The following is a 27,783-nucleotide window of genomic DNA, read 5'->3' as shown; positions in this document are numbered from 1 at the left end:
GATGCAGCAGGACATAGGCAAAGAGAAGGGGAAAAGGAACGTAGTAGTGATTGGAGATAGTGGGGTGAAGAGTATTGACACTGTCCTTTGTCACAATGACAAAGTGCACAGAAGGGTGTGTTGTCTGCCTGGTGCTCGGGTACAGGATGTCACAGCTGGGCTGCAGAGGAACCTGGAGTGGGAGGGTGAGAACCCGGTCGTTGTAGTACATGTGGGTGCCGGCGACGTAGGCAAAGTGCGGACTGAGGATCTGCGGAGGGAGTATGAGAAGCTGGGAGTGGAATTAAAAAGTAGAACCGACAAGGTGGTCGTCTCTGGGCTACTGCCTGAACTGAGTGCAGACGGGCGTAGGGTTGACAGGATAAAGGAAGTGAATGGGTGGCTCAGGGATTGGTGTGGGAGGAATGGGTTCGAATTTATGGGGCATTGGCACCAGTATTGGGGTAGGTGGGACTTGTTCGGGCGGGATGGGGTTGGTCTGAATCGTGCTGGGACCAGAGTGTTGGCGAATCGAGTAAAGAGGACTGTAGACAGGGCTTTAAACTAATTAGGGGGGGGGAGGGTGCGAGGGTAGGTGACGCTACGAGGTCTAAAGTTAAGGATAGGGTACAGGTAAGGGAAGAGGCCGAGGATGTCCCAATTGGTGGCGTTACGGCAAATAGGGTCCAGGTGAAGGCTGGGATGAAAGCGCTTTATCTGAATGCACGAAGCATTCGGAATAAAGTGGATGAGCTGGTGGCGCAGATCGACACAAATGGATACGATCTGGTGGCCATTACAGAGACGTGGCTGCAAGGTGACAGGGACTGGGAGATGAATGTACAGGGCTATCAAGTGTTTAGGAAGGACAGGCAGGAGGAAAGAGGGGGTGGCGTAGCTCTGCTGATTAAGGATAGTATCAAGGTGGTAGCAAGGGATGATATCGGAGCCAAAGAGCAGAACGTGGAATCGTTGTGGGTGGAGATTAGGAACAGCAAAGGGAGGAAGACGCTGGTGGGTGTCGTCTATAGGCCCCCGAATAATGATCTGGAGGTGGGGCGGGCTGTTAACACGCAAATAAGTGCGGCGTGCAGGAATGGGACGGCAGTAGTTATGGGAGATTTCAATCTACATATTGATTGGTCGACCCATGTTGGACGAGGTGGGCTCGAGGAGGAGTTCTTGGAATGCTGCCGGGATAATTTCCTTGAACAGTGTGTGTTGGAGCCGACGAGGGAGCAAGCTATCTTGGATCTGGTGCTATGTAATGAGGCGGGTAGAATTAGGGACCTTGCGGTGAAGGATCCTCTTGGAGAGAGTGATCATTGTATGGTGGAGTTTCTGGTGCAGATGGAGGAGGAGAAAGTGGGTTCCCGGACGCGCGTCCTTTGTTTGAATAGAGGGGAGTATGGTAGGATGAGAGAAGAATTAGCGAATGTGGACTGGGGGAATGTGTTGGAAGGTAGGTCTGCTGAGGAGCAGTGGAGGATCTTTAAGGAGATCTTTCTTGGTGCTCAGCAGAAATTTATTCCGATGGTTAAAAAGGACAGTAGGAAGAGAGGTAATAAGCCGTGGATAACGAAGGAGGTGAAGGAAAGTGTTAAATTAAAAGCGGAGGAATTTAGAGTAGCTAAGAGCAGTGGGCGAGAAGAGGATTGGGAAAGGTTTAAATGTCAACAAAGATTGACAAAGAAGTTGATAAAGGAGGGTAGGAGAAGCTATGAGGCTGGGCTAGCACTTAATATAAAAAAGGATAGCAAGAGTTTTTATAAATATATAAAAAGGAAGAGGCTGGCTAGGGTGAACGTTGGTCCTTTAGAGGATGAGAAAGGGGAGCTAGTGGTAGGGGATGGGGATATGGCGAAGGTCTTGAATAACTTTTTTGTTTCTGTCTTCACGGAGGAGGACGTGAATAATTTGCCGGGTGTTAGCGATGGAAAGGTGGTAGGAATGGAGGGTCTTAATGACATTACTGTTACTAGAGAGGTGGTGCTCGACAGACTGGAGGGGCTGATTGTGGACAAGTCCCCAGGACCGGATGGAATGCATCCGAGGGTTCTGAAAGAAATGGCGGAGGTGATAGTGGATGCCTTGGTGGTTATTTTCCAGACGTCGCTGGATTCTGGGGAAGTGCCGGAAGATTGGAAAACGGCTAATGTTACGCCGTTGTTTAAGAAGGGTGCCAGGCAAAAGGCGGGGAATTATAGGCCGGTTAGTTTAACGTCTGTGGTAGGTAAAATGTTAGAATCTGTCATTAAGCAGGAAATTGCGAGGCATCTTGAAGGGAATTGCTTGATAGGGCGGACGCAACACGGTTTCATTAAAGGGAAGTCGTGTCTGACAAATTTACTGGAGTTCTATGAGGATGTGTCTAGGGCAGTGGATAGAGGAGAGCCGGTGGATGTGGTCTTTCTGGATTTTCAGAAGGCCTTTGACAAGGTACCTCACAAGAGGTTATTGCAGAAGGTCAGGGGACATGGAGTTGGGGGTAGGGTGTTAGCGTGGATAGAGGATTGGTTGTCAAATAGGAGGCAGAGAGTGGGGGTCAATGGGTGCTATTCGGATTGGCGGATGGTGACTAGTGGAGTGCCCCAGGGGTCAGTGCTGGGGCCTCAGCTATTTACCATTTATATAGATGATCTGGAGGAGGGAACCGAGTGCAGGGTGTCGAAATTTGCTGATGACACCAAGATTGGGGGAACGGCAAATTGTGCGGAGGGTGTGGAGAGTCTGCAGAAGGATCTAGATAGGCTGGGCGAATGGGCCAGGAAATGGCAAATGGAATTTAATGTTGGCAAGTGTGAGGTGGTCCACTTTGGTAGGAAGAATGGTAGGAAGGACTATTACTTACGTGGCGAAAAACTGCAGCAGGCGACGGTGCAGAGGGACCTCGGGGTCCTTGTGCATGAGTCGCAAAAACCCAGCTTGCAGGTGCAGCAGGTGGTCAGGAAGGCGAATGGGATGCTGGCCTTCATAGCGAGGGGGATTGAATATAAAAGTAGGGAGGTCTTGCTGCAGCTGTATAGGGCATTGGTGAGGCCGCAGCTGGAGTACTGTGTGCAGTTTTGGGCGCCGCACCTGCGCAAGGATATTTTGGCCCTGGAGGGAGTGCAGAGGAGGTTTACTAGGCTGATACCGGAGTTGAGGGGATTGAGCTATGAGGAGAGGCTGAATAAACTAGGCTTGTACTCGTTAGAGTTTAGAAGAATGAGGGGAGATCTCATTGAGACGTATAAGATGATGAATGGGATGGATAGGATAGAGGTGGAGAGACTCTTCCCGCTCAAAAAAGACAGTAGGACTAGGGGGCACAGCCTCAAGATAAAGGGGGGGGCGGTTTAGAACGGAGTTGAGGAGGAACTTCTTCACTCAAAGGGTGGTGAATCTCTGGAATTCTCTGCCCGTTGAAGTGGTGGAGGCTGCCTCGCTAAATATTTTTAAGAAGCGGGTTGATGGGTTTTTGATAAGAGAAGGGATTGAGGGTTATGGGGAGAGGGCGGGAAAGTGGAACTGAGCCACGACAGATCAGCCATGATCTTATTGAATGGCGGGGCAGGCTCGAAGGGCTAGATGGCCTACTCCTGCTCCTATTTCTTATGTTCTTATGTTCTTATATCCCCCATCCCCACTCACCCACTAATCTCCATATCCCCATCCCCACTCACCCACCTAATCTCCATATCCCCCATCTCCACCACCCACCTAATCTCCATATCCCCCATCCCCACTCACCCACCTAATCTCCATATCCCCATCCCCACCACCCCATCCCCACCACCCACCTAATCTCCATATCCCCCATCCCCACCACCCACCTAATCTCCATATCCCCATCCCCACTCACCCACCTAATCTCCATATCCCCATCCCCACTCACCCACCTAATCTCCATATCCCCCATCCCCACTCACCCACCTAATCTCCATATCCCCCATCCCCACTCACCCACCTAATCTCCATATCCCCCATCCCCACCACCCACCTAATCTCTATATCCCCATCCCCACCACCCCATCCCCACCACCCACCTAATCTCCATATCCCCCATCCCCACCACCCACCTAATCTCCATATCCCCATCCCCACCACCCACCTAATCTCCATATCCCCCATCCCCACCACCCACCTAATCTCCGTATCCCCATCCCCACCACCCACCTAATCTCCATATCCCCATCCCCACCACCCACCTAATCTCCATATCCCCCATCCCCACCACCCACCTAATCTCCATATCCCCATCCCCACCACCCACCTAATCTCCATATCCCCCATCCCCACTCACCCACCAAATCTCCATATCCCCATCCCCACTCACCCACCTAATCTCCAAATCCCCCATCCTCACCACCCACCTAATCTCCATATCCCCCAACCCCACTCACCCACCTAATCTCCATATCCCCCATCCCCACTCACCCACACACCTAATCTCCATATCCCCATCCCCACTCACCCACCAAATCCCCATATCCCCCATCCCCACTCACACATCTAACCTCCATATCTCCCATCCCCACTCACCCACCTAATCTCCATATCCCCCATCCCCACCACCCACCTAATCTCCATATCCCCCATCCCCACTCACCCACCTAATCTCCATATCCCCCATCCCCACTCACCCACACACCTAATCTCCTTATCCCTCATCCCACCAATTTATCTAATCTCCATACCCCTATCCCCAGTCACCCACTTAATCTCCATATCCCCCATCCTACTCACCCACCCACCGTCTCCCCACATGGTGATGGATTGGGAAATGTGGTTGTAGAAAGGGATCTGGATAAGAACATAAGAAATAGGAGCAGGAGTAGGCCATCTAGCCCTTCGAGCTTGCCCCGCCATTCAATAAGATCATGGCTGATCTGTCGTGGCTCAGTTCCACATTCCCGCCCTCTCCCCATAACCCTTAACCCCCTCGCTTATCAAAAACTCATCAACCCGCATCTTAAAAATATTTAGCGAGGTAGCCTCCACCACTTCAACGGGCAGAGAATTCCAGAGATTCATCACCCTTTGAGTGAAGAAGTTCCTCCTCAACTCCGTTCTAAACCGCCCCCCCTTTATGTTGAGGCTGTGCCCCCTAGTCCTACTGTCCTTTCTGAGTGGGAAGAGTCTCTCCACCTCTATCCTATCCATCCCATTCATCATCTTATATGTCTCAATGAGATCTCCCCTCATTCTTCTAAACTCTAACGAGTACAAGCCTAGTTTATTCAGCCTCTCCTCATAGCTCAACCCCCTCAACTCCGGTATCAGCCTAGTAAACCTGCTCTGCACTCCCTCCAAGGCCAAAATATCCTTGCGTAAGTACGGCGCCCAAAACTGCACACAGTACTCCAGCTGCGGCCTCACCAATGCCCTATACAGCCGCAGCAAGACCTCCCTACTTTTATATTCAATCCCCTCGCTATGAATGTCCTTCGATGTCTATGGATGTCCTTGTACACCAGTCAGTGAAAACAAGTATTCAAGTACAGCAAGCAGTTAGGAAGGCAAATGTAACTATCGGCCTTCATTGTAAGAGGATGTGAGTTCAGGGGCAAGGATGTCTTACTGCAGTTGTACAGGGTCTTGGGGAGATCACACCCGGAATATTGTGCAGAGTTTTAGTCTCCTTGTCTAAGAAAGGATTTATCTGCCGTAGAGGGAGAGCAGTGAATGTTCACCAGGCTGATTCCGGGGATGCCAGCATTGTCCTATGAGGAGAGATTGTGTTGACTGGGCCTGTACTCACTGCAGTTTTGTAGAATGAGAGAGGACCTCATTGAAAAGTATAAAATTCTGACAGGGCTGAATGGACTGGGGGCAGGGATGTTTGTTCCTCTGGTTGGAGGGTCTCAAACAAGGAATCACAGTCTCAGGATACAGGGCAGGCCATGTAGGACTGAGACACGGAGAAACCTCTTCACTCAGAGGGTGGTGAACCTGTGGAATTCTCTACTACAGAAAGCTGTGGAAGCCAAATCACTGAATACGTTTAAGGAGGAAATAGATATTTAGACTCTAGAGGCATCAAGGGGTTTGGGGAGAGTACGGGAGTGTGGCATTGCAATAGAGGATCAGTCATGCTCACTCATGTTGAATGTCCTGAATGGTGGAGCAGGCTTGAAGGGCTGAATGGCCTATTCCCACTTCCATTTTCTATGTTTTTATGATTCTATAGTTCTTTATCCCCCAATTCCACTTACTGTCTTTATCCCCATATCCCTCACCCACCCCCCTCCCCATATCCCTCGCCCACCCACCTTCTCCCCATACCCCTCACCCACCCACCTTCTCCCCATATCCCTCGCCCACCCACCTTCTCCCCATATCCCTCGCCCACCCACCTTCTCCCCATATCCCTCGCCCACCCACCTTCTCCCCATATCCCTCGCCCACCCACCTTCTCCCCATATCCCTCGCCCACCCACCTTCTCCCCATATCCCTCGCCCACCCACCTTCTCCCCATATCCCTCACCCACCCACCTTCTCCCCATATCCCTCGCCCACCCACCTTCTCCCCATATCCCTCGCCCACCCACCTTCTCTCCATATCCCTCACCCACCCACCTTCTCCCCATATCCCTCACCCACCCACCTTCTCCCCATATCCCTCACCCACCCACCTTCTCCCCATATCCCTCACCCACCCACCTTCTCCCCATATCTCTCACCCACCCACCTTCTCCCCATATCCCTCACCCACCCACCTTCTCCCCATATCCCTCACCCACCCACCTTCTCCCCATATCCCTCACCCACCCACCTTCTCCCCTTATCCCTCACCCACCCACCTTCTCCCCATATCTCTCACCCACCCACCTTCTCCCCATATCCCTCACCCACCCACCTTCTCCCCATATCCCTCACCCACCCACCTTCTCCCCATACCCCTCACCCACCCACCTTCTCCCCTTATCCCTCACCCACCCACCTTCTCCCCATATCTCTCACCCACCCACCTTCTCCCCTTATCCCTCACCCACCCACCTTCTCCCCATATCCCTCACCCACCCACCTTCTCCCCATATCTCTCACCCACCCACCTTCTCCCCATACCCCTCACCCACCCACCTTCTCCCCATATCCCTCACCCACCCACCTTCTCCCCTTATCCCTCACCCACCCACCTTCTCCCCATATCCCTCACCCACCCCCCTCCCCTTATCCCTCACCCACCCACCTTCTCCCCACATCTCTCACCCACCCACCTTCTCCCCATATCTCTCACCCACCCACCTTCTCCCCATACCCCTCACCCACCCACCTTCTCCCCATATCCCTCACCCACCCACCTTCTCCCCTTATCCCTCACCCACCCACCTTCTCCCCATATCCCTCACCCACCCCCCTCCCCTTATCCCTCACCCACCCACCTTCTCCCCACATCTCTCACCCACCCACCTTCTCCCCATATCCCTCACCCACCCACCTTCTCCCCATATCTCCAATCCCACCTGCCAAACTTTGCCAGTTAACCCCTAATCTTGTCAAACATTCATGCTCACCCTGTGACTCCATTTCCCACTCCTGCTTCAATGTCCCCTGTTTATTTGTCCACAACACATTTCTGTGACAGATGGAGATCTCAGACTCTGAGGGAATGAGGAATCTCAGCTACTGCTGAGGGACGGACAATCTGATAGGAAGCTCCCTGGGGGAGGAATGGGAATACTGAAGGTGCCAGCACTGGAGGAACACTCTGCACTCAGGTGGAGTTTGCAGGTTTGAAGGAGTTTACAGAGATAAGTAAACACCACTTTCTAAAATAACATTCCTGAGTTTAATTACTATTTCAGATATTGCAGAGTAAATATGGCTGGTTATGGGGATAGGGCCTGGATGGGATTGTGGTTGGTGCAGGCTTGATGGGCCGAATGGTCTCCCTCTGCACTGTAGGATTCTGTGATGTAGAGATACCAGCGATGGACTGGGGTAGGCACTTTAAATAAGTAACAACACCAGGTTAAAGTCCAACAGGTTTATTTGGTAGCACAAGCTTTCGGAGCGCTGCCCCTTCATGAGGTGAGTGCAGGAATTGTTTCTCAAACAGATCATATATAAACACACCAAACTCAATTACAGGATAATGGCTGGATGTGAATCTTTACAGATCTGGATTCTATAATGGTCTCTGATTAATTCACCAACATTAAACTATAAAACTTGTTATTGATGCTGTAACTTACACGGGACATTTCAAATTTTGTTCATTTTACCATCTGAATAAAAGGACTTACGTTAAATTAACCCTTTGAATTCAATCAAGGATGAGAGAGAGAAACAGAGAGAGAGAAAGAGGGAGAGACAGAAACAGAGAGAGACAGACAGACAGACAGAGACAGAGTCAGACAGACAGAGAGACAGAGAGAGAGAGACAGAAACAGAGAGAGAGAGGGAGAGGGAGACAGATGTAGGGAGAGAAAGGGACAGACATAGAGTGAGAGAGACATGAAGAGAGATGGAGTGGGATAAAACATACAGGATAGAGAGAGCAAGAGACAGAGTGAGAAAGAGAATGTGCCAAAGGCAGATATCTGCAGCAAATGTCAGTGTTTTAAGTGAAAAATTGTCAAGAGAGACTGGGGAACATCAGAACAGGGCTATCTGAGAGTAGGCGAATGAGAACATTGAGAACTGTGTGTGTGTCTGAGACTCTGTGAGTCTGTGAGACAGTGTCTGTGTATGTGTATCTCAGTATGTGTCTATGTGTCTGTGAGCATGTGTGTATGTGACTCTGTGTCTGTTTAAGTATATGTGTATGCGTGAGTCTGTGTGTATCTGTGTGTGTGTCTGTGTGAGGGTGTGTCTGTGTCTGTGTGAAGGTGTGTGTGAGAGAGACTGTCTGTGTGTGTGTCTCTGTGTTAGGATGTGTCTGTGAGCATGTGTAAGTGCGTGTGAGGGTCTGTGTGTGAGGGTCTGTGTGTCTGTCTCTTTGTGAGAGGATGTGTGTGAGGGTGTCCGTGTGAGTGTGAATGTGTGTCTGTGTGTGTGAATCTGTGTAAGGGTGTGTGTGTCTGTCTGTGTGAGTGTGTGTGTGTCTCTGTGTGAGTGTGTGTGTCTCTGTCTGTGTCAGTGTTTGTGTCAGGGTGTGTTGCTCTGGGTTGAGGGATCCAGATGGAGCCCTCAGTGTGTTCCTGAGATGCTCACACAGCCGCCTGTTGTAGAGAGCTCAGCAAACGGCGCAGTTCTCACAGGAGCTCCGAGTCACTGGCTTTACTGCAGCACCCCAGCCCTGCTCCCTGAGTCTTACCTTAACCTGTGGAATCGCTCCGCTTAATAACCCACTGCAGCAGCTCCTGGAGGGGACATTGTGACCCAGCCTGTCACTAAGATCAGGAGGAAAGTGAGTTCAGCAGCTCAGACTGCAACCCGAATGAAAAGTGACTCCAGCTCCGGACTCCACTCGCTCTTTAACCAGGATTTAAGTGAGAAAACACATGCTCCTTAAAGAGCCGCCGCCGCAGCAGGAAGTAGAGAATCCACATTCCTGGGATCAGACTCCCAGCTCCCTCAGCCTGTCTGACTACCTGTCTGATTGACTGTCTACCTGTCTGTCTCCATCACTCATTCTCTCTGTCACTAACTCTGCCTCTGTCTCTCCTTCTGTCTGTCTATCACTAACTTTTTTTCTCTGTTTCTGATTCTCTCTGTTATTTACTCTAACTCTGTCTCTGTCATTCACTCTCTCTCCTTCACTATCTGTCCCCCTGTCTCTCTCATAACTTTATAAGTCATAACTTTGTCTCTAACTCTCGATCTCACTCTGTCATTTACTCTATCTCTCTCTCTCTGTCATTCTCCTTTACTAGCTCTCTCTCTGTTGCAACCCTTTATCTCTATCTCTCTCCATCACTAAATCCATCTCTCTTTCTCTGTCACTATTTCCGACATTCCCTCACATTATCTCTGCTTTCTCTATCTCCCTCACAATCCCTACCTCTTTCTATGTATCTCACTCACTCTCACTTTCTCTGTGTCTCTGATTGCCATTTCTGACACTCTCTCTCAAAGCTCTCCCTTTAGCATTTCATTTTGCTTTGCTTCTCGTTGCCACTTCCTCCATCCTTCTGTTAACCCACTCCACACTCTATCTATCTCTCTCCCTATTCATTAAAAATCACCTTCAGACATTTCCTGCTGATGTTACTGCAGTAACAGGAGGTTTTATACTAAGGTGAGAGACAGCTGATGTAAACCTGTCCTGTTCCCATTCCAGCCCCCCACAGCAGTGTTACTGTGGCTACTGCCCACACCATGGCATCGGAATCACATCCCACACTCAGCCCACAGCTTCCTGCTGCTCTGACCAGGACAGTCCAGGCTGATTCATTCAAATACAAATTAGATTGAATTTCGACACAAAATGCCATTTGAGGATTCAGTTGATGACACAGCGTGCGCTCCAGAGGGAAAGGAGACTTTGAATCAAAGGTTCCCAAAGCTCTCCATTATTGCAGTGCCTCACCTCATCTCTGCCTGAGCACACGTCCAAAGAAAGAGGCTTGCATTTCTATATCGCCTTTCACAGCATCAGCACATCAACGCTCTTCACAGACAATAACAACACTGAACAAGAGTCTCTCGGCAACACTGTACCACTCCCTCAGCACTGACCCTCTGACAGTGCGGCACTCCCTCAGCACTGACCCTCTGACAGTGCGGCACTCCCTCAGCACTGACCCTCTGACAGTGCTGCACTCCCTCAGCACTGACCCTCTGACAGTGCGGCACTCCCTCAGCACTGACCCTCTGACAGTGCGGCACTCCCTCAGCACTGACCCTCTGACAGTGCGGCACTCCCTCAGCACTGACCCTCTGACAGTGCGGCACTTCCTCAGCACTGACCCTCTGACAGTGCGGCACTCCCTCAGTACTGACCCTCTGACAGTGCGGCACTCCCTCAGTACTGACCCTCTGACAGTGCGGCACTCCCTCAGCACTGACCCTCTGACAGTGCGGCACTCCCTCAGCACTGACCCTCTGACAGTGCGGCACTCCCTCAGCACTGACCCTCTGACAGTGCGGCACTCCCTCAGCACTGACCCTCTGACAGTGCGGCACTCCCTCAGCACTGACCCTCTGACAGTGCGGCACTCCCTCAGTACTGACCCTCTGACAGTGCTGCACTCCCTCAGTACTGACCCTCTGACAGTGCGGCACTCGCTCAGCACTAACCCTCTGACAGTGCGGCACTCCCTCAGCACTAACCCTCTGACAGTGCGGCACTCCCTCAGTACTGACCCTGTGACAGTGCGGCACTCCCTCAGCACTGACCCTCTGACAGTGCGGCACCCCCTCAGTACTGACCCTCTGACAGTGCGGCACTCCCTCAGCACTGACCCTCTGACAGTGCGGCACTCCCTCAGTACTGACCCCCTGACAGTGCGGCACTCCCTCAGCACTGACCCTCTGACAGTGCGGCACTCCCTCAGCACTGACCCCCTGACAGTGCGGCACTCCCTCAGTACTGACCCTCTGACAGTGCGGCACTCCCTCAGCACTGACCCCCTGACAGTGCGGCACTCCCTCAGCACTGACCCTCTGACAGTGCGGCACTCCCTCAGTACTGACCCCCTGACAGTGCGGCACTCCCTCAGCACTGACCCTCTGACAGTGCGGCACCCCCTCAGTACTGACCCTCTGACAGTGCTGCACTTCCTCAGCACTGACCCTCTGACAGTGCGGCACTCCCTCAGTACTGACCCTCTGACAGTGCGGCACTCCCTCAGCACTGACCCTCTGACAGTGCGGCACTCCCTCAGCACTGACCCTCTGACAGTGCGGCACTCCCTCAGCACTGACCCTCTGACAGTGCGGCACTCCCTCAGCACTGACCCTCTGACAGTGCGGCACTCCCTCAGCACTGACCCTCTGACAGTGCGGCACTCCCTCAGTACTGACCCTCTGACAGTGCGGCACTCCCTCAGCACTGACCCTGTGACAGTGCGGCACTCCCTCAGCACTGACCCTCTGACAGTGCGGCACCCCCTCAGTACTGACCCTCTGACAGTGCGGCACTCCCTCAGTACTGACCCCCTGACAGTGCGGCACTCCCTCAGTACTGACCCTCTGACAGTGTGGCACTCCCTCAGTACTGACCCCCTGACAGTGCGGCACTCCCTCAGTACTGACCCTCTGACAGTGCGGCACTCCCTCAGTACTGACCCTCTGACAGTGCGGCACTCCCTCAGCACTGACCCTCTGACAGTGCGGCACTCCCTCAGCACTGACCCTCTGACAGTGCGGCACTCCCTCAGCACTGACCCTCTGACAGTGCGGCACTCCCTCAGCACTGACCCTCTGACAGTGCGGCACTCCCTCAGTACTGACCCTCTGACAGTGCGGCACTCCCTCAGTATTGACCCTCTGACAGTGCGGCACTCCCTCAGCACTGACCCTCTGACAGTGCTGCACTCCCTCAGCACTGACCCTCTGACAGTGCTGCACTCTCTCAGCACTGACCCTCTGACAGTGCGGCACTCCCTCAGCACTGACCCCCTGACAGTGCGGCACTCCCTCAGCACTGACCCTCTGACAGTGCTGCACTCCCTCAGCACTGACCCTCTGACAGTGCGGCACTCCCTCAGCACTGACCCTCTGACAGTGCTGCACTCCCTCAGCACTGACCCTCTGACAGTGCTGCACTCCCTCAGCACTGACCCTCTGACAGTGCTGCACTCCCTCAGCACTGACCCTCCAGAAACTGAGTCTATTTTTAAAAATGTTCGCCTTTCTCATAGTCACAAAGCCAGTGTGCAGAGTGGAGAGGGCAAGCCCTGAATCCAGCTGCCTTGTTTGCTCCAAAACAAATCAAATTTCAACTGATTCCAATTCACAGTTCCCACAAGAGAGACAAAGTAGATTCCCGCTGAGAGGAACTGGCCTTGTATCCCATTCAGACTTGTCCTCAGTCAACATGCTGAGAAGCGATCGGTTGTGTCTTGGCTGGCTTTAATCCTAGGCTAATTGATAGAGATTGATTCCTGTAATTAGCACACAAGTCTGTTATTGTTCCTCATGTGGCTAGCAGGGTGGGAGAGTGTGAGCTCGCTCAGCTTTGGTCGTCTGTCCAGCGAGGACTCTCTCAACCAATTGAAACCCAAAGGGAAGCCCATGCTCTGTGGGATGTCTGGGTGGTGCACTGTCACAGAGTCAGGGAGGTTTACAGCCTGCCCATCAGACTGGGTAAGAAGCCTGTGAGACTCCTTACTGTGTTAACCCCAGGCCAACATCCGCATCTCCACTGGGTTCACTGCAGCTCACTGGGAGATTATGAATTTGAGTTGACCATGCCCAGGGAAGGATCACCATCACTGCAGCAGTGGGAGTGTGTGGGAGCGTGCCACAGAAATACGGTTCAGTGAGACCCGCAGAGCTCTGAGATAAAGGGGATGACTGCTGCCAGCATTGACAATATGGAGAGAGGAGGAGCAGGAAAGGGAGAGAGAAGGGCTAGCAGGGAGGGGATGGTTCAGTCAGAATGCCCCCGACATGGTCCTTTGCACACTGTGATTAATGAGTTAATAGAAGACAAGATGGACATTGAGAGATGGAGAAGGAAATAGACACACACACACACCAATAATAAGCAGATGTGCGGATAATCATAGACAAAGATTGGTTTGATTTGATTTGATTTATTATTTCACATGTATTATCATTCAGTGAAAAGTATTGTTTCTTGCATACTATACAGACAAAGCATACTGTTCATAGAGAAGGAGAGGAGAGAGTGTGGAATGTAGTGTTACAGTCACAGCGAGGGTGTAGAGAAAGATTAACTTAATGTGAGGCAGGTCCATTCAAAAGTCTGACAGCAGCAGGGAAGAAGCTGTTCTTGAGTCGGTCGGTACGGGACCTCAGACTTTTGTATCTTTTTCCTGATGGAAGAAGCTAAAGATCCTTTGCAAACTGTAGTTAATGACTTAATAGAGCACAAGATGGACATTGAGAGATGGAAGAGAGAATGTCTGGGGTGGTGGGGTCCTTAATTATGCCGGCTGCTTTCCCGAGGCAGCGGGAAGTGGACAGAGTCAGTGGATGGGAGGCTGGTTTGTGTGATGGATTGGGCAACATTCACGATCCTTTTGTAGTTCCTTGCGGTCTTGGGCAGAGCAGGAGCCCATACCAAGCTGTGATACAACCAGAAAGAATGCTTTCTATGGGGCATCTGTAAAAGTTGGTGAGAGTTGTAGCGGACATGCCAAATTTCCTTAGTCTTCTGAGAAAGTGGAGGCGTTGTGGGCTGTCTTAACTATAGCATCAGTATGCGGGGACCAGGACAGGTTGTTGGTGATCTGGAAACCTAAAAACTCTTTCTATTTTGCCCCGTTGATGTAGACAGGGGCATAGATGGTTATAATTATGCTTTATTTGCTTTTGGTTAACTGTGAGTGTGTTTGTCCAGCTATAAATTCTTCATTTTTGAAGAGAAGAAAGGTGAAAGTCTCTCTTCTCTCGGCAGCTGTCCTCCGAATGTTTCCTGTGCTTTCTGGCTGTGGGGTCTGGTCAGCTGCTGTTCACACAGTGAGTGAGGTGGATAACCTGTGTACAGTTTCCCCGTCTGTGTTACAGTCTGAGCTCTCAGACTGTGTCAGGCTACACGCTGTATGAAGCAGCATTGGCTCTGTGCCCATGTTAGGTTGCGGGGGACAGATCAGCTTACACATGGAAGGGTAAGAGACGGCGAACGAGTGGAGTTTGAAATGTCTGCTGTGATGTTAATTGTGTCTAATAACTGACTCTGACTATCAAATACTTGCAGCCAGTAAATTGTTTTAAACGAGTTTAACCTGTTCAGAAACAGCTGATGTTCCCCTCCAGCTCACCCCTTTCCCTTCCCCCCCCCAGCCCACCCCTTCCCCCACCAGCCCGCCCCCTCCCCCACCAGCCCGCCCCCTCCCCCTGACCCATTCCCTCCCCCCAGCCCACCCCTTCCCCCTCCATTCCACCCCTTTCCCTTTCCCCCACCGCCCACCCTTCCCATCTCAGCCCACCCCCTCCCCCTGGCTCACCCCCTCCCCCCACACCACCCCTTCCCCCGCCAGCCCACCCCTTTCCCTTCCCCCCCCCCAGCCCACCCTCCCTATCTCAGCCCACCCCCTCCCCCTGACCCACCCCCTCCCCCCAGCCCACCCTCCCCATCTCAGCCCACCCCCTCCCCCTGACCCACCCCCTCCCCCCAGCCCACCCTCCCCATCTCAGCCCACCCCCTTCCTCCTGACCTACCCCCTACATTCCAACGAGCCTTTGATTGAAATAAATTCTCCTCTTCTCTCTGTTGAGACCTTTTATCCTGAAATTGGGCCTCCTATTTTTAGTCTCACTGCAAGATGAAACATCCTCCACTCTGCCGAGTCCCCTCAGGATCTGATACGTTTCATTAAGATTGCCTCTCAGAAGCTCCAGTGGATATTGGCACAACTTGTCCAACCTTTCCCCGTGAGATAAATCCCTCATCCCAGGAATAAGTCAAGAAAACTTCCTCCAAACTGCGTCAAACACAATTATGTATGTTTTCCAATAAAGAGGCCAGAACGGTACACAGTATTCTCGATGTGATCTCACTCAGGGCCTGTTCAGCTACAATAAAACTTTTGAAAATTTTCTTTCATTCTGCTTGCAATAAATGCCAACATTTTATTTGTCCCTAACTGTCTCTCCTTACTGAGAGAGACAGGGGCGGAAATTGCTGGGGCCTTGAGAGAAATCTTTGTATCCTCACTGGCTTCAGGGGAGCTCAGTGAAAAGTCTGACAACACCAGGTTTTAGTCCAACCTATTTATTTGATAATATACTCACAAGCTTTCGGGGTTAGCCCCTTCGTCAGGTGAATGGAGAGTTCTGGCCTCAGACAGAGCATATAAAGCACAGACAGTTTAGAGATTACTGATTAGAATGCGAATCCTTACACCTAACCTGTTGTTCAAGACCTGAAGTGGCTGATAATGTGAGTGGAAGGAGCACTGATCACAGGTTAAAGAGATGTGTATTGTCTCCAGACAGTACAGTAAGCGAGGTTTTGCAAACCCAGGCAAGTCACGGGGGTTACAGATAGTGCGACATGAACCCAAGATCCCTGTTGAGACCGTCCTCATGTGTGTGGAACTTGGCTATCAGTCTCTGTTCAGCGACTCTGCGCTGTCGTGTGTCGTGAAGGCCGCCTTGGAGAATGCTTACCCGAAGGTCAGAGGCTGAATGCCCGTGACCACTGAAGTGTTCGCCAACAGGAAGGGAACAGTCTTGCCTGGTGACTGTCGAGCGATGTTCATTCATCCGTTGTCGTAGCGTCTTCATGGTCTCCCCAATGTACCATGCTTCGGGACATCCTTTCTTGCAACGTATCAGGTAGACAATGTTGGCCGAGTTGCAAGAGTATTTACCATGTACCTGGTGGATGGTATTCTCACGTGTGATGATGGTATCCATGTCGATGATCCGGCATGTCTTGCAGAGGTTGCTGTTGCAGGGTTGTGTGGTATTGTGGTCACTGTTCTCCTGAAGGCTGGGTAGTTTGCTGCAAACAATGGTCTGTTTGAGGTTGTGTGGTTGTCTGAAAGCAAGAAGTGGGGGTGTGGGGATAGCCCTGGCGAGATGTTCATCTTCATCAATGATATGTTGAAGACTCCGGAGAAGATGTCGTAGCTTCTCCGCTCCGGGGAAGTACTGGACGACGAAGGGTACTCTGTCCACTGTGTCCCGTGTTTGCCTTCTGAGGAGATCGGTGCGGTTTTTCGCTGTGGCGCATCGGGACTGCCGATCTATGAGTCGAGCACCATATCCTGTTCTTATGAGGGCATCTTTCAGGGTCTGGAGGTGTCTGTCACGATCCTCCTCATCTGAGCAAATCCTGTGTATACAGAGGGCTTGTCCGTAGGGAATGGCTTCTTTAACATGTTTAGGGTGGAAACTGGAGAAGTGGAGCATTGTGAGATTGTCTGTGGGCTTGCGGTACAGTGAGGTGCTGAGGTGACCGTCCTTAATGGAGATGCGTGTGTCCAAGAATGCAACTGATTCTGGGGAATAGTCCATGGTGAGTCTGATGGTGGGGTGGAATTTGTTGATATCATCATATAGTTGTTTCACTGTTCACCATGAGGCCAAAGGAAGAAAATGTCATCGATGTATCTAGTGTACAGCATCGGTTGAAGATTCTGTGCAGTGAAGAAGTCTTGTTCGAACCTGTGCATGAAGATGTTGGCATATTGAGGTGCAAATTTGGTCCCCATGGCTGTTCCATGTGTCTGGATGAAAAACTGGTTGTTGAAGGTGAAGACATTGTGGTCCAGGATAAAGCGGATGAGTGGTAAAATTGCATCTGGAAACTGGCAGTTGTCAGCATTGAGTACTGAGGCAGTCGCAGCAATGCCATCGTTGTGGGGGATGTTGGTGTAGAGCGCTAGAGATATCCATTGTCTCAACAGGACGGTCTCAACAGGGATCTTGGGTTCATGTCGCACTATCTGTAACCCCCGTGACTTGCCTGGGTTTGCAAAACCTCATTTACTGTACTGTCTGGAGACAATACACATCTCTTTAAACTGTGATCAGTGCTCCTTCCACTCACATTATCAGCCACTTCAGGTCTTGAACAGCAGGTTAGGTGTAAGGATTCGCATTCTAATCAGTAATCTCTAAACTGTCTATGCTTTATATGCTCTGTCTGAGGCCAGAACTCTCCATTCACCTGACGAAGGGGCTAACCCCGAAAGCTTATGAGTATATTATCAAATAAATAGGTTGGACTAAAACCTGGTGTTGTCAGACTTTTCACTGTGTTTACGCCAGTCCAACGCCGGCATACCCACATCATGACTTCAGGGGAGCTCCCAGAGGATTGGAGCGTAGCCAATGTTGTTCCTTTGTTTAAGAAGGGTAGCAAGAATAATCCAGGTAATTACAGGCCGGTGAGCCTTACATCAGTGGTAGGGAAATTATTGGAGAGGGTTCTTCAAGACAGGATGTATTCCCATTTGGAAATAAGTGGATGTATTAGCGAGAGGCAACATGGTGTTGTGAAGGGGAGGTCATACCTCACAAACTTAATTGAGTTTTTCGAGGAAGTGATGAAGATGATTGATGAGGGTAGGGCAGTGGATGTTGTCTACATGGACTTCAATAAGGCCTTTGACAAGGTCCGTCATGGCACACTGGTGCAGAAGGTGAAGTCGCATGGGATCAGAGGTGAGCTAGCAAGGTGGATACAAAACTGGCTCGGTCAAAGAAGGCAGAGGGTAGCAGTGGAAGGGTGTGTTTCTGAATGGAGGGCTCTGACAAGTGGTGTTCCTTGGGGATCAGTGCTGGAACCTTTGCTGTTTGTAATATATATAAATGATTTGGAGGAAAATGTAACTGGTTTGATTAGTAAGTTTGCAGATGACACAAAGGTTGGTGGATTTGCAAATAGCGATGAGGACCATCAGAGGATACAGCAGGATATAGATCAGTTGGAAACTTGGGCGGAGAGATGGCATTTGGAGTTTAATCTGGACAAATGTGAGGTGATATATTTTGGAAGATCTAATACAGATAGGAAATATACAGTAAATGGCAGAACCCTTAGCGTATTGGTGTAATAAATTGTCCCTAAATTAGGCGTCCCTTAATCTGGTTATAATTCTCTAAATTTGCATACCTTTATTTTGGAGTCCAATAGGAGTAGACAAAGGTCATAGGTAGAAGAGGGATTGGAATGAGGCACTCACTGAATGTTAAAATGGTGGCACGGGCTTGTAGGGTCAAAGGGCCTGTTTCCTGTGCTGTGTCGTTCTTTGTTTGTTCTTTAATAGGCAGAAGGGTCCAGGTGTACACGTACCCAGGTCACTAAAAGTGGCAATGCAGGTGGAGAAGGTAGTCAAGAAGGCATACAGCATGCTTGCCTTCATCGGCTGGGGTATTGAGTTTAAAAATTGGCAAGTCATTTTGCAGCTTTATAGAACCTTAGTTAGGCCACACTGGGAATATAGTGTTCAATCCTGTTCACCACACAGCAGAAAGATGTGGAGAGGATACAAAAAAGATTTACCAGGATGTTGCCTGGTATGAAGGGCTAGGAGAGGTTGGACAAACTTGGTTTGTTCTCACTGGAGCGACAAAGGTTGAGGGGAGACCTGATAGAAGTCTACAAGAGTATGAGAGACATGGACAGAGTGGATAGTAAGAAGCTTTTTCCCAGGGTGGAAGAGTCAATCACTCGGGGCACAGGTTTAAGTTGCGAGGGGCAAGGTTTAAAGGGGATGTATGAGAAAAGTTTTTTGTGGATCCACAAGATGAATGAGATCCTAAATGAATATTTCTCATCAGTATTTACTGTTGAGAAAAGCATGGATGTTAGGGAACTTGGGGAAATAAATAGTGATGTCTTGGGGATTGTACATGTTACACAAAAGGAGATGCTGGAAATCTGAAAGCGCATCAAGGTAGATAAATCCCCGGGACCTGATGAAGTATATCCCAGGACATTGTGGGAGGCTAGGGAGGAAATTGTGGGTCTCTTAGCCGAGATATTTGAATCATTGATAATCACGGGTGAGGTGCCTGAAGATTGGAGAATGGCAAATGTTGTGCCTTTGTTTAAAAAGGGCTGCAGAGAAAAGCCTGGGAACTACAGGCCCGTGAGCCTCATGTCGATGGTGGGTAAATTGTTGGCAGGTATTTTGAGAGACCGGATCTACAGGCATTTAGAGATGCAAGGACTGACTAGAGACAGTCAGCATAGCTTTGTGAGTGGAAAATCATGTCTCACAAATTTAATTGAGCTTTTTGAAGGGGTAACCAAGAAGGTAGATGAGAGCAGTGCAGTTGATGTTGTCTACATGGACTTTAGCAAGGCCTTTGACATGGTATTACATGTAGGTTGTTGCATAATGTTAAATTTCATGGGGGTGAAGATGCTAAATGGATACAAAATTGGCTGGATGACAGAAGCCAGAGGGTGGTTGTAGAGAGTTGTTTCTCAAACTGGAAGCCTGTGACCAGTGGTGTGCCTCAGGGATCAGTGCTGGGCCCACTGTTATTTGTCATTTATATTAATGATTTGGGTGAGAATGTAGGAGGTATGGTTAGTAAGTTTGCAGATGATACCAAGATTGGAGGCATAGTGGACAGTGAAGAAAGTTATCTAGGATTGGAACGAGATCATGATCAATTGGCCCAGTGGGCTGACGAATGGCGGATGGAGTTTAATTCAGACAAATGCGAGGTGATGCATTTTGGTAGATCGAATTGAGGCAGGACTTAGTTAATGGTGGGGCGTTGGGGAAAGTTACAGAACAAAGAGATCTAGGGGCACAGGTTATAGCTCCCTGAAAGTGGAGTCACAGGTGGACAGAGTGGTGAAGAAGGCATTCGGCATTCTTGGTTTCATTGGTCAGAACATTGAATACAGGAGTTGGGACGTCTTGTTGAAGTTGTACAAGACATTGGTAAGGCCACACTTGGAATACAATGTACAGTTCTGGTCACCCTATTATAGAAAGGATATTATTAAACTAGAAAGAGTGCAGAAAAGGTTTACTAGGATGCTACCGGGACTTGATGGTTTGAGTTAAAAGGAGAGGCTGGAGGCTTTTTCCCTGGAGTGTAGGAAGCTGAAGGGTGAACTTACAGAGGTCCTTTCAAAGATACTCCCCCCCTTTCAAAGCAGTGTAACTACTTACAGTACATGTTCATGTTTAGTGCACAGAGCTGGCAATCTATGAGTCTCTGAAGGAGGAGGTCATCATCTAACATGCCTCGATCTTGTAATGGAAATCTTCTCCAGGGGTTTCTTTAGTTGCCCGCAGTGATCTATGGGATTGTCATTCTTGGATCTTTTTCCTGGTTGAATTTGGGATCTAGTCCTTGTTCCAATAGGACAGCTTGGTGGTTGGATAGGAGCTGGAATGAATCTGATTTGCCTTTGGCTACACCTCAGTGTTGTGCCTTTGTGTATCATGATCTGTGTAAGGATCTTGGTTCTGAACAAGTCCTTGTCACCTTGACTAGCTGCGATATACAATCTATGTTACCCTGGATGTGAACTTGTTGTCCCCACTGTAAACATGGCAATGCTGTAGCTGCATTTTTATCATGCACATTGATCCTCTTCTCTTGCAGTTTTAAAAGTTGCTGTCTCTTTCCTGAGAGATTAGAATGAGGAAGAATAGGTGAATTGGTGTGCACTATTCTGTTAAACATGAGCTCTGTCAGGGATGGAATAGTTGCATTGAAAGGTGTTGCTCTCATCTAACATTACAATGTGTAGATCCTACTTAGCCTGCCTACATTTGAGAATTAGGGAATTCACCAAGCAAATCATTCAATCAGCTGGGTGTTTGATCGTTAGATCTTAGGTGATGAGGAGAAGAAGTAGTGTGATTGATATTACACTATTCACGTGCATCCTGAAATGGATTACCAATAAGATTTTGTCCCTCTTGCGAGTTTCTTCATCCAGCCTATGCTCATGTGTGAGTGATGAAGTTGAAGAAAAGTCAGGTCACAAAGAATCCAGTGTGCTGACCTGCCTGTTTTTAAAAATGACTCCCTCGGGGTTACCTGCCATATCCCAATGAGACCAAAGTGGTTTGATGTGTTTGTGGACACGCTGAACTCTATTAAACCACCCTCATGGTTTTCCACAATGTCTGCAGTACAGAATCTTTTGTCATTTCCTCTTTAACTGCCGCTGTTGTGTTGTCCAAAATGTATCAAAACAATTTGAAGAAAACACCATTTTCTAATTGAATGTCAATGAAATAAATACCTTCTGTTTTCACTGGGTTGGGTAACGTGTGAGATGGACCCATTGTAACCATCAGGCTTGTTCCTAATCTCACTGCCGTGACCTCGAATCTTTATCAAGAAACGTTACAATCCTGACAATGCATCAGTCAATGGTTTTCACCAAATCATTTACACTGACTTGGGTTTCTTTACAAAATTTATTTATTAGTCAAAAGTAAGGCTTACATTGACACTGCAATGAAGTTACTGTGAAATCCCCTAGTCTCCCCCACATAGGGGAACACCCTCCCAGTATCTATCCTATCAAATTAAATATTTTAACAAAGTCTTCTCATAGTCTTCCAAACTCCAATGGGAACCAGAAGACCATAAGACATAGGAGCAGAATGAGGCCACTCGGCCCATCGAGTCTGCTCCGCCATTCAATCATGGCTGATATTTTTCTCATCTCCATTCTCCTGCCTTTTCCCCATAACCCCTGATCCCCTTATTAATCAACAACCTATCTATCTCTGTCTTAAAGACACTCAATGACCCGGCCTACACAGCCTTCTACAGCAACCTGTTCAATATTCCTTCATCACGTAAGCCCCACATTTCAGAAATGAGTGAATGTTATAAGGATTGGCAGAGATGAAAACAGCCAAAGAAGGTGAGGAGCTGAAAGATGAAACCAGCAGAATCCGATTGGAGATTTGGAACTGCATTAACTGTACAATTCTCAAGCGAGCTGTCTTCCATATCCCAGTGGGATTCCTGCCTCTCTGTGTCTGTGTTACATTCCTGAAAAACTTCATGGCGACTCAACTGACTGCCAGCCAATCAACTGAGTTGACAGAATTGTTACAGTGCAGAAGGAGGCCATTTGGCCCATCATGTCTGCACTGGCTCTCCAAACATGCATCATTCTCCTGCCTTTTCTCTACACCCCTGCATCGCTCTCGGAATGTTATACCGAGGCAGAGCGAGACACCAAATACCAGGAAGGAAATACCTGCACGTGAACCATTGCAGAGCCAATCAGCACACATTTTCCCATGTAACTACGAACTCTATCCTGAATAACTGTTTCTCAAAGCTTTCCCCCACTGATGTGAAACTGACCGGTCTGTAATTGCTGGGTCTATCCATACAACATTATTTGAATAAGGGTGTAAATTGGGTGGCACCATGGGTGGCATGGTGGCACAGTGGTTAGCACTGCTGCCTCACAGTGCCAGGGACCTGGGTTCAATTCCCGGCTTGGGTCACTGTCTGTGTGGAGTCTGCACATTCTCCCCGTGTCTGCATGGGTTTCCTCTGTGTGCTCCGGTTTTCTCCCACAGTCTGAAAGATGTGCTAGTTTGATTGAACAGGTGCTGGTGAATTTTACAGTAACTTCACTGCAGTGTTAATGTAGGCGTAACTTATGACAAATAAATAAACTTTAACTTTTGCAATTTTCCAGTTTTCTGGTAACTCGCCTGAGTTGAGGGAAAACTGGAAGATTGTGGCTAGCGCCTCAGTGATTCCCATTCTCACTTCCTTCAATACCCTCGATATATCTCATCCAGTCCCAGAGCCTTGTCAGCTTTCAGCCCCAACACTTTCTCCTTATCAATTTTGAATCGCTTTTAGGGATAGAGTTTCCCTGTCTGTCACAATATTCTGGGCAGCACCAACCTCCTTGGGAAAGATGGATGCAAAGTATTTGTTTAAACCTGAGCCATTTCCCCAGCTGTTAAATTCAGATCAAGTATGTCAGAACGTACAAAAAAGACACAGCGCGGGGATAGATACTGAGTAAATTTTCCTCAACGTTAAACACTCCCAAGACAGGTACAGCACGGGGTTAGATACAGAGTAAAGCTCCCTCTACACTGTCCCCCCAACAAACACTCCCAGGACAGGTACAGCACGGGGTTAGATACAGAGTAAAGCTCCCTCTACACTGTCCCCATCAAACACTCCCAGGACAGGTACAGCACGGGGTTAGATACAGAGTAAAGCTCCCTCTACACTGTCCCCATCAAACACTCCCAGGACAGGTACAGCACGGGGTTAGATACAGAGTAAAGCTCCCTCTCCACTGTCCCCCCATCAAACACTCCCAGGACAGGTACAGCATGGGGTTAGATACAGAGTAAAGCTCCCTCTACACTGTCCCCCCATCAAACACTCCCAGGACAGGTACAGCATGGGGTTAGATACAGAGTAAAGCTCCCTCTACACTGTCCCCCCATCAAACACTCCCAGGACAGGTACAGCACGGGGTTAGATACAGAGTAAAGCTCCCTCTACACTGTCCCCCCATCAAACACTCCCAGGACAGGTACAGCACGGGGTTAGATACAGAGTAAAGCTCCCTCTACACTGTCCCCATCAAACACTCCCAGGACAGGTACAGCACGGGGTTAGATACAGAGTAAAGCTCCCTCTACACTGTCCCCCATCAAACACTCCCAGGACAGGTACAGCACAGGGTTAGATACAGAGTAAAGCTCCCTCTACACTGTCCCCTCATCAAACACTCCCAGGACAGGTACAGCACGGGGTTAGATACAGAGTAAAGCTCCCTCTATACTGTCCCCCATCAAACACTCCCAGGACAGGTACAGCACAGGGTTAGATACAGAGTAAAGCTCCCTCTATACTGTCCCCCATCAAACACTACCAGGACAGGTACAGCATGGGGTTAAAAACAGAGTAAAGCTCCCTCTGTACTGTCCCCCATCAAACACTCCCAGGACAGTTACAGCATGGGGTTAGATACAGAGTAAAGCTCCCTCTACACTATCCCCATCAAACACTCCCAGGACAGGTACAGCACGGGGTTAGATACAGAGTAAAGCTCCCTCGACACTGTCCCCATCAAACACTCCCAGGACAGGTACAGCACGGGGTTAGATACAGAGTAAAGCTCCCTCTACACTGTCCCCCATCAAACACTCCCAGGACAGGTACAGCACAGGGTTAGATACAGAGTAAAGCTCCCTCTACACTGTCCCCATCAAACACTCCCAGGACAGGTACAGCACGGGGTTAGATACAGAGTAAAGCTCCCTCTACACTGTCCCCATCAAACACTCCCAGGACAGGTACAGCACGGGGTTAGATACAGAGTAAAGCTCCCTCTACACTGTCCCCATCAAACACTCCCAGGACAGGTACAGCAGGGGGTTAGATACAGAGTAAAGCTCCCTCTACACTGTCCCCATCAAACACTCCCAGGACAGGTACAGCACAGGGTTAGATACAGAGTAAAGCTCCCTCTACACTGTCCCCATCAAACACTCCCAGGGATATTTGGATGTTTGAATTTATAAAAACTCTGTTGTTCCAGTAACAGCTGACAAGAGTGCAGGCGCTTTGCACATTTCTTGGACACAGGAAGCAGAGCCTTGGGGTATGGAGATGAGGAATGGAAATAGTTTTGCCTCTTTCTTGGGAGTGATTTTCATTTTGGTATTTTGAAGGTTGGGGGATGGGGTGTCAGTCTGAGTTTCAGTCCCACCCCCTCACATTCCCGTTCAGAGTTTGTAGCCTGCGGATTGTTTATAGATATTTCCAAAGCTATCCACCACCCCGCACCCCCCCCACCCCACCACCCCCTAACCCCCCCACCCCCCACCCGGCTCCCCCTCTCGCTGGCAGACACTGGTCTGAGCCAGCACTGGAACAGCTCCTTCATAATGAGAAATAAAAGATTCTTTCAGAAGTGATCAGTCACTTTCTCTACAGGGCAGGAATGTGCTTGAGGGTAAGGTATATCAATGCTCTCTGCCCAGTGCCTGGTGAGTGAGTTCACTCAGTAAGAAGTCTGACAACACCAGGTTTAAGTCCAACCAATTTATTTGTTAGTAAACTCGCAAGCTTTACTATCAAATAAACCTGTTGGACTTAAACCTAGTGTTGTCAGACTTCTTACTGTGTTTACCCCAGTCCAACGCCGGCATCTCACATCATTGAGTTCACTGACAGATGTCTCTGATCAGAGTGCTTTCAAACCTTTTATTGGCAAACAATCACTTCCAAGTCAGTTTGTTCTGTGATGATGAACACAGTAAGAAATCTCACAACACCAGGTTAAAGTCCAACAGGTTTATTTTGTAGCAAAAGCCACTAGTTTTTGGAGCACTGCCCCTTCATCAGGTGAATGGGAGTTCTGTTCACAAACAGGGCATATAAAGACACAAACTCAATTTACAAAATAATGGTTGGAATGCGAGTCTTTACAGGCAATCAAGTCTTAAAGGTACAGACAATGTGAGTGGAGAGAGCGTTAAGCACAGGTTAAAAGGATATGTATTGTTCCCAGACAGCACAGTTAGTGAGATGTTGCAAGTCCAGGCAGGTCGTGGGGGTTACAGATAATGTGACATGAACCCAAGATCCCGGTTCAGGCCATCCTCAAGTGCGGAACTTGGCTATCAGTCTTTGTTCAGCAACTGTGCCCCAAACCCCTCCCCCCCAGATACCCCAACCCTCAAAACCACAACCTCCTTCTCAAAAATACATTAACTCCCCCAGATATCCCAATCCCCGAAAAACCCCAACCGCCTCCCAAAAATATCCTAAATCCCAAATACATGAACACACAAAACCTCCAAAAGCAGCCAGTGGTGGATATTTGGAAGGTGTTGAATGATTGGAGACAGGGGGAGGGGGTGGGGGTGGGGAAGGTTATGTGTTAGGGTCAGGGTTAGGAATCACCCAATCCAATGTTGATGCGTATTTATTTTTGATTGGCTGTACGAGAGGGAGTCCCCTGAGGATGAGGGTCTTGGGTGAAGAAGGCGAGAGTGTGAGTTTTGGAATACATCCCCGCAGAGTTACAGCACTCTGCAGTACAGGATCTCATGGACTGCGTCGGTTCCAGCAGGCAACTCCCCAGCAGCTTCCCAAGACAATTCAGTTCGGGGAACAATGCTGGCTCAGCCGGTGATATCCAGAGCCAATGAAATAATCTAAAATCTCGGCGACACTGTAACTCTATTCACCATCTCTGGATGGTGAGTGACTTCTCAGTGTTGATGCTGGCTCCCGGCTGGAAGGGGTTGGAAGGGACTCTGCATTTTCATACTCTTTTCTCCCATTAATACAGTAGGTTCTGTCAGTCCCTGAGACCCAGAGCAGGCAGCTATGGTAAGGTGCTGTGTGGTGCTAACAGCTGCCTTGACTGGACAGCAGCGACAGACAAGGATTTAACACCCAGTCTGAGTGAGATACAGAGTATTGGAATTCTGATTCCCAATTCCTGAGGAGTGTCCCCAGCATCCAGGAACAATGAGAAGATGATTCGATATTGGGAGTTGTGTTGCTGAGAATCAGTCCAGCAGGATTAGCTGATTAAATGGGAAGTGATTTGAGAAGTTGGATCTGCAACTCAATTGGATATATTCTGGGCTTTCATCTCTACAATAAATTCAACAATGAGTAACCCTGAGAGGGTCAGTGCTGAGGGAGTGCCGCACTGTCAGAGGGTCAGTGCTGAGGGAGTGCCGCACTGTCAGAGGGTCAGTGCTGAGGGAGTGCCGCACTGTCAGAGGGTCAGTGCTGAGGGAGTGCCACACTGTCAGAGGGTCAGTGCTGAGGGAGTACCACACTGTCAGAGGGTCAGTGCTGAGGGAGTGCCGCACTGTCAGAGGGTCAGTGCTGAGGGAGTGCCGCACTGTCAGAGGGTCAGTGCTGAGGGAGTGCCGCACTGTCAGAGGGTCAGTGCTGAGGGAGTGCCGCACTGTCAGAGGGTCAGTACTGAGGGAGTGCCTCACTGTCAGAGGGTCAGTGCTGAGGGAGTGCTGCACTGTCAGAGGGTCAGTACTGAGGGAGTGCCGCACTGTCAGAGGGTCAGTGCTGAGGGAGTGCCGCACTGTCAGAGGGTCAGTGCTGAGGGAGTGCCGTACTGTCAGAGGGTCAGTGCTGAGGGAGTGCCACACTGTCAGAGGGTCAGTGCTGCAGGAGTGCCGCACTGTCAGAGGGTCAGTACTGAGGGAGTGCTGCACTGTCAGAGGGTCAGTACTGAGGGAGTGCCGCACTGTCAGAGGGTCAGTACTGAGGGAGTGCCGCACTGTCAGAGGGTCAGTACTGAGGGAGTGCCTCACTGT

At 49.6% G+C, this 27,783-nt stretch overlaps 1 protein-coding gene across 1 annotated transcript in view; it reads right to left on the bottom strand.

Moving 5' to 3' along the window:
- Positions 1-9,418, bottom strand: part of LOC145354256 (kazal-type serine protease inhibitor domain-containing protein 1-like) — a 31,018-nt gene extending 21,600 nt beyond the window's left edge. The window contains exon 1 of the mRNA XM_080205345.1: positions 9,225-9,418. The gene's annotated coding sequence lies outside the window, so the exon portion shown is untranslated. The remainder of the gene's footprint in view (positions 1-9,224) is intronic.
- Positions 9,419-27,783: the final 18,365 nt, after the last annotated feature.

This window comes from Carcharhinus amblyrhynchos, chromosome 17 (assembly GCF_965287045.1).
Source record: "Carcharhinus amblyrhynchos chromosome 17, sCarAmb.v2.hapA, whole genome shotgun sequence".
Lineage (NCBI taxonomy): Eukaryota > Metazoa > Chordata > Chondrichthyes > Carcharhiniformes > Carcharhinidae > Carcharhinus > Carcharhinus amblyrhynchos.
This window is presented reverse-complemented; position numbering and strand designations above follow the sequence as displayed.